The following is an 8,081-nucleotide window of genomic DNA, read 5'->3' on the forward strand; positions in this document are numbered from 1 at the left end:
AACAGGCGAGGCGTGGAAATGCCGCTTCTGGGACTCTCTCGCTGAGACTCACTTCATTACCATACCCTCTCCCTTCTCTCTCTTCACAGTACAGAAAACTAAATCATCCCAATCACTTTGACTCAGTTCTCACCACTGACACTCCGTACCACAGTATAAAAGGTTCTAAAAACCAAAGGCTGACTTCTTTTTCTTTCCACAGCCCTGAATCCTATGTTTTGTCATGATTTAGGTACGATAAGAAAAGGACCAAACAATACACAGCTGCCTTTTAAAAGATAATCCACTTCTCACAGTCACCAAAGAGAGGGGACAGGTCCCATGTGGGCATCTATAGGGAGAAGTGCCCGTGAGCCAGGAGGCAAAGGGGACCAGGGAAAGCCTGGGTAAGGGGCTCTGCTGCTGTCCTCCTGGGCAGGATGTGCTAGGGCAGGGCGGGCAGGCTTGTGCTGGATAGCTGAGGTGGTTTCACCAGGCTCTACCTTGTTCTTTGTTTGATCTTGGAGTGATTATAGTAGGAGGGTAGGGGCTGAATTTAGATTGGCTAATTTGCACTGAATCCTTCCTCCATGAGGGGTTCTGTGCTATCTCCAGGACCTTGCTGATGTAGGGTGAGTGCCACTGACAGCCAGCATTCAGCCTCAGATTTCAAAGCACAAAGATGGAAAATAAAAACATGCGGCACTGTACGAACACTCTTCCTTGTCAAACACATATTAAAATGGGCAGTTCCTATGGGCTGGCGCCATTTATAAAATAAAAGGAAATGTTAGGAATAATTAATATTACAAAGCACTCGCCCACTACATAACCTGGGCTTTGCAAGTAGTAATTGTCACGTTAACTGTTTTTACTGACGCCCTTGTAACACTCTCTTGGATCTGTAGACATGTCCTTAGCCCAGCACCAGAGAAGACAATGCTGTAGGATAGATGGTTTTGAAATCTTCAGTTAACCATCCTTAAGCTCGGCTTCCAGAGTCTTCTACGATTTGATTTCTAAGGGTCTTTATATCAAAGAATTCTTGGCTTGTTTTGCATCCCGGGAAAATCTCATTTGTACAATTTCTGTAGATTTTTTTGACAGCTGTAATGTTACTGCAGGGTCTATGGCTCCTTCCATAAGTGACCTTTGACCTTTGTTCTCCGAACAGCTTTGGTCGATCATGTTAACAAATTGGTTTTTCTGCCCAGACTTGGGAAAATTCTCTGTTAAATACTTTATTTATTCATTCAAAATACGTTTATCACATTATATGTTGGGCACTTTTGGATGCATTGAGGTACAGTCATGGACAAAATAGATAGAAGCTTCCTTATTCCTTATTCCTTAACAAGGAATCTTGTGGATCTTAGCAAGGGACGGACAATTGACATAGTAAAACTACATCGCGAATGTAGTAGGGCTAACTGCTACAGAGGCAGCCACCCCAGCCTGCAGATTTAAATCAACCATAAGAAAAGGTCTTTGTGGAGGTGACAAGTTAACTAAGCCTGGAGGATGTGCTGGAGAAAGGAAGGTTGGATACCGGAAGCTAGCAGGGACCGGAAGTTGGCAGAGGCTGCGAGAAAACCAAAAAGTGACAGCTGAGATCTGGGGTGCTGGAAATAGAGAACAAGGAGAAGGTGACCCTGACAGAGATGAGAGAAAAGGAAGGAGAAAGAAAGATTGACTCCCTGCCCCAAGAGACTTGGTGGTCTCATCAGGAAGAGATCGTCCACACTATTTGATCACGCCGATGAGTAAATTCTTGTAGTAAGGTGCTCATTGGTGTAGATCAGCCCCTGCCAGTGCATAATATGATCACAGTTAGGTATTGAGAGCTCAACACTTAGGAAGAGACTAAACGGACGAGAACAGAGTGCTGGATGAAGAGACTCTCTCCCCTTTTCTCCACACACCTCCTGCTACTCAGTATGGGGGTGACATTCTGTTGGCACTGTGGGTGGCAGCCATGGTGCCATTTAGAACATGCATGGGCACAGCCCTGGCGTCCCAGGTCTACTTCTTGTACCCTGCAATGGGGTAGAGCATAGTCACTGCAGGTTTCCTATGGTTTCCTGTTAGAATGCTTGGGTGTAATACGGAGAACAACAGTGCCCTCTTGTGGTCAATGTGCAGAACTGGAACTTATTTTAATACTCCCTCAGGACCCTGTTGGCGATCCTGAGGATTTTGTGCACAGCAAAGCTGCTCGCCAAATGAAGGAAATGATTGGCACAATTCACTGGATAAAATCCAGACCCAGATAATCCTGGTTTTGTCTTACTTATCTGGGTTGTTACAGCCCCGTAGTCTAACTCAGCCGCCGGGGCAGTAAATCACACGTTTATCCCATTCATATTTCAACATTTTTCTGGTTAGATTCAAGGTGCTTTCCAGTCCCTAATAGATCTTCGAGTGATCTTTCATCAGCTAACTCTGCAAACAATTCCCCCTTGTTAGCCTCACAGATGAGAGTCCAGCACCGTTATACAAAGTGCAAAAGCATAAAATTCTAAATAAACGAGTTAGCAGTGAGGAAAAAGGATGCTTCTCGGTTGTCGTTTAGAACGCTTCTTCGAATTTCTGTTTTAGGATTTGCCCCGGACATTTAGTCTGTTTGTCTTCATCCCTATATACATACATGTGAGCGTCTATACTTGAAAATTGTATTATGTCACATTATACTAAAGTTGCATTGCACAATATCTTGTATTGAAATTATATTCTGGGTAAATCACATTAAAATATTATATTGTATAATAGAATAGATAATTTACATTAAAACTGTATTTATAGTGTAGATAAATTGTATTAAAATACATACAATAAATATACAATTGTCTGAAAGTTATGTTATATTATACATATATATGCTATATTATATATGTAATTGCCTTCATTATAGGTCTACTACTATAAATCTTATTGTATAGAAAATACATAGTTTGTGACTTATGAAAAAACGTATGCTCTTATTTTCATGATTCTTCAAGAATTGTGTAACCCACATTTGCAGACCACCCATGTGGTATAGCTGGCTGCCTTTGCACAATCACTGTCACAAAGATGGGTGTGCTATGCAGGGACAATATTGCACAGTGGGCTATTTCAGTCCTTATACAAAGGGGAAATTTCCCAGGAGATACAACCACCCATGTGCTTTAAATCGCTTTCAAGACACCAAATCTCAAAGGAGATCATCATGAATGATTACTGAGAAGGTCACCTCTTCACTGAGGACAAGAATTGGGGTTGTACTTGGATTCAAACCATATACTATGGTGACTATGGTTTGGCCAGAAAAATATTATCAGTCAAATATGAGAACTAAGAGACAAAACAACAGAAAAATACCTTCTGTCTGATAGGAGTACAGGATATAGAGGGCTGCTTCCATTAAGAAAAATACTTAATCCAGGCATCGTTGTTTTTTTTTATAGATATTTAATCTATAAATAGATATTGGATATATAAATAAGTACACTGAGATCTTTAACATCTTGTTTGACAAATGTTGACAACTGTTTTAACGTCTTAGTTTTGTGAGAATTCAGAATAATAGAAAAATGGATGCTGAGATAACCCAAAATGAGCTGGCTACTTAATTACGGTGTGTAATCATCATACTTCATGGCCCAGGACACCCACCATTACTCTGTTGACCCTTAAATAGTGGTGTTATGCTGGCATATGCAGACGGAGTTGTGGGGCTTTCTTTCATCCTCTTCACTCCTGCTTTCTTCTTCCCTTCCCCCCCCCCATCCTTCCTTCCTCTTTCTTCGCCCCATTTCCTCTCATTCCTTAAGTCCCACCCTTCCTCTCCTTTTCATGTTCTCTTTAGCTTTTTCGGTTTTTGTTTTTGTTTGTTTGCTATGTTTTTTTGGACATCATCTTGCTAGAGAGTCCAGGCTAGCCGTAAAATCACATCCAGCCTAGGTTAGCCTTGGAATCACCATTCTCCTGCTTCGGCCTCCCAAGTATTGAGATTTAAAGTGTGTTACCTGATGCTGTGAAATCTCCTACATGTTTTCCTCTTCTCTTCTTATAGTCTGATCTCTTTGTCTTCATCAATTTGGTTGTTTGTTTGTTTGTTTAGTTTTTTGTTTTGTTTTTTTTTTTGGTTTTTCGAGACAGGGTTTCTCTGTGTAGTCCTGGCTGTCCTGGAACTCACTCTGTAGACCAGGTTGGCCTCGAACTCAGAAATCCGCCTGCCTCTGCCTCCCAAGTGCTGGGATTAAAGGCATGCACCACCACTGCCCGGCTTTTTCCTTTTTCCTTTTTTTTTTTTTTTTTTTGGCATCAATTTGTTTTTAAAGTAAGCAGTTAAAGAAAAGCAAATGCTTTCTCTTTGTTTGTTTTTTTATTTTTTTATAAAAATTTTTCAACAGCAACAAGATTTCCATTTGTTATAAAATACAAATACTTTTATTTTCTTTACAATGAAGCCTGTTTTCAGGTCTCATTTTGCTTCCTTAAGTTAAAAACTTTTTGTTAAAAAGAGATTTTGAAAAATACGAGTTTTGCTTTGCACAAATTCAGGGTTTTCTCAAATATTTCCCATGAGTGCATAGAAGAGGGGAAGCCTATATCTTCTTCCACTTCTGTTTTCCCATACAACAAAATTCTTTTAATATGTATCCTTTAGAGACAGTTATGAATTGAGCTTCTCTCCAGAGTGCCAATGCTGGACAGGACACACTGGGGATGCCCTGCCTCAGCACCATGATGCTTGCTCTCTGAAGTGATTACACAGAACAGGTCCAACAGACAGATGTCCATTCGAATGATTCAGTCCTCCTGGATCTAAACATCTGACTTCTATAAAGGTAGCAGGGAGCATCTCACTGCATCCAGTGAGCTCCTGAGCACTCACAGTGGCATGCTCATTCCATGTGTGTGTGTGCATGTGTGCATGTGTGTGTGTGCATATGTGTGTGTGTGCATGCATGTGTGTCCTTTTTTATTGGATATTTTATTTATTTACATTTCAAATGTCATCCTCTTTCCTGGTTCCCACCCCCATCCCATCCTCCCTTTCCCTGCTTCTATGAGGGTGCTCCCCCACATACCCACCCATTCCTGCCTCCCTGCCCTGGCGTTCCCCTACCCTGGGGGGCATCAAGCCTTCACAAGACCAAGGACTACTCCTCCATGGGTCCCTCCATGTGTACTCTTTGGTTGGTGATTTAGTCCCTGGGAGCTCTGGGGGGTCTGGTTGGTTAATATTGTTGTACTTCCTATGGGATTGCAAATTCCTTCAGCTCCTTCAGTCCTTTCTCTAACTCCTCCATTGAGGACCCTGTGATTAGTTCAGTGGTTGGCTGCAAGCATCCACCACTGTATTTGTCAAGCTCTGGCACAGCCTCTCAGAAGCAGGCTCCTGTCAGCAAGCACTTCTTGGCATCAGCAATAGTGTCTGGGTTTGGTGGCTGTATATGGGATGAATCCCCAGGTGGGGCAGTCTCTGGATGGCCTTTCCTTCAGTCTCTGCTCCACATTTATCTCCATATTTCCTCCTGTGAGTATTTTGTTCCCCCTTCTAAGAAGGACCGAAGAACCCACACTTTAGCAGCCTTATTTACAATAGCCAGAAGCTGGAAAGAACCCAGATGTCCTTCAACACAGGAATGGATACAGAAAATGTGGTACATTTACACAATGGAGTATTATTACTCAACTATTAAAAACAACGAATTCATGAAATTCTTAGGCAAATGGATGGAACTAGAAAACATCATCCTGTGTGAGGTAACCCAATCACAAAAGAACACATATGGTATACACTCATTGATAAGCAGATATTAGCCCCAGAGCTCAGAATACCCAATATAAAATTCACAGACCATGTGAAGCTCAAGAAGAAGGAAGACAAAAGTGTGGATGTTTCTAATTTTTAAAACTGCATTATTCTACCAATCTTCTGATAAGATGCTAAACTCAGTCAGCTGCAGATTCACCTCTGACCGTCAGCACCAAATTTTGGCCCATGTCTCATGCTCCTCTGGGTATCTGGCTCTAGCCCCATGTCTCATGCTCCTCTGGGATTCTGGCTCTAGCAAGCCTCTGTTTGGGCTTTGCTATTCTGGGCCAGGCGTTGACGTATTGTACTGTCTGGACTCCACTTAAGAGACCGAAATAGGCGAGCTTTGGTACTGCTTAGTCACTGCTCTTTTCAAACTGAAGTTGACACATACTCCAAGGAACGAAAGGTTAACTGCATGTTTGGGAAGCAACGCAGACTAGTTAAAACTAAGAGAAATATAAACAGGAAAAATGTAAAACATAGCATCTGGGATTGTTAGTGTCTCTTGTTGTTGCTGTAGCTGCTAACCTAGGGAGGGGATAATGTCACTTGGGGGGACTCAGGGTCAAAGGAGACTATGGCTGAGTCCACTCTGGCCTCCTAGACCTAAACAAAGGATAACATACCACCTTTTCAGTAAGAAAAAAAAAGAAAAAATATTGTATTAAAATTTCAGGAGTGTGTCGGGGGGTTTGTTGTTGTTATTGTTGGTTGTTTTTTTTTTTTTTTTTGTCAACTTGAAAGAAGTTAGAGTAAGTAATGAGGAAAAGAAAACCACCACTGAGGAATTGCCACCATAACACTGGTATGTAGACAAGATTGTGGGGAATGTTGATTAATGAAGATATAAGAAAATTCAGACCATTTTAGGTGATTCCAATCCTGAGTAGGCAACCCTGAAGTTGTATAAGAAAGCAGGCTGAGCATTGCCAGGCAGAGCAAGCTGAAAAATAGCATCCCTCCACTGCCTCTGCTTTTATTTCCTTCCTCCAGGTTCCTGCTTGAGTACCTGCCCTGAGTTCCCTTAGGGCAGCGGGTCTCAACCAGTGAGTCTCAATCATGGAAAAACACATTTCTGATGTTCTTAGGAACCGAGACACTTCTCAGTTATAAAATTACAGTTATGAAGTAGCAACAAATAGAAATGTATGGTTGGGGCTTCCTAAGACCATTGGAAATATGTATTTTGCAATGGTCACAACCCACAGGTTGAAAAACACTGTCCTAGGGTGTAATATGAAATAAACCACTTCTTCTTCAAGTTCCTTTTGGTCATGATGGTATCACAGCAACAGAAAGCCAACTAGGACATACTGTAGATAATCATATCTCTGGTAAATAATAACAATATTATATCGTTGCTTCTGGGTCCCATTTTTCCAGATCCATGTTCCCATGGTGCCCCTCCCCCCACCCATCCTCATTATGGCACCCATACAGTGCTTTGTATATTTGTTTGTGTGCCTTTGTTCCCTTAGATTAGCAGCAGATAGAAAACAGTGACTGTGCTTCCTTCATCTTTGTCACCTTAGCTCTTTACAAAGTGGCATGTCCAATCTACAATATCCAAAACATTTAGAATGCTGGCAGGACACCATAATGAAAAAAAAAAATTCACACCTGACAGGTCACAGCCCAAATGCAGGCACTCTGAAAATACTGTATGAAATCATACTTGTGCTACTGGAGAAAGCGTGTGTAAAATCATACTTGGGCTACTGGAGAAAGCATGTGTAAAATCATGCTTGGGCTACTGGAGAAAGTGTGTGTAAAATGTAGACAAAGTTCATACTTGAGCTTGTGTCTCACTCCCAGGACAACTCATTGTTCTTGTATTTCACAAATCTTAAAAATAGCTGAATGTCTAATCCCTTCAGATAAAGGATGCTGATAGACTTTTAATTGCAGGTTTCTAGCCAGTGTTTGAGGAATGAATAAAAATTTCACTTCTCTGGAGTTTGGGAGTATGGAAGATGTGATCTCCTCTGAGGAAGTGAACCAAACTCCCGCAAGATCGAAGCACACGGAATTTAGTTTCTGCTTTGGATGACATCATTCCCACCCTAGCGAGAAGAATCCAAGCAATCTACAAAAGTGTAATCATAGCTTTTCTGGAGTGTGTTGGAAAATTGAGGCTCCACAGGACCCCAGTGTTCTCAACTCTGGAGAGGAATAAGTCCTGAAAAATGTCTGACACACACCATATGCCATGTCTCCTGTGAAAGGCCTATGCCAGGGAGGAAGGGAGGGGATGAAAGTATCTTCAGAACAACCAAATGTTCAGAAAACTCAT

Source organism: Grammomys surdaster, unplaced genomic scaffold (assembly GCF_004785775.1).
Source record: "Grammomys surdaster isolate TR1022 unplaced genomic scaffold, NIH_TR_1.0 126178, whole genome shotgun sequence".
In the NCBI taxonomy this organism is placed as follows: domain Eukaryota; kingdom Metazoa; phylum Chordata; class Mammalia; order Rodentia; family Muridae; genus Grammomys; species Grammomys surdaster.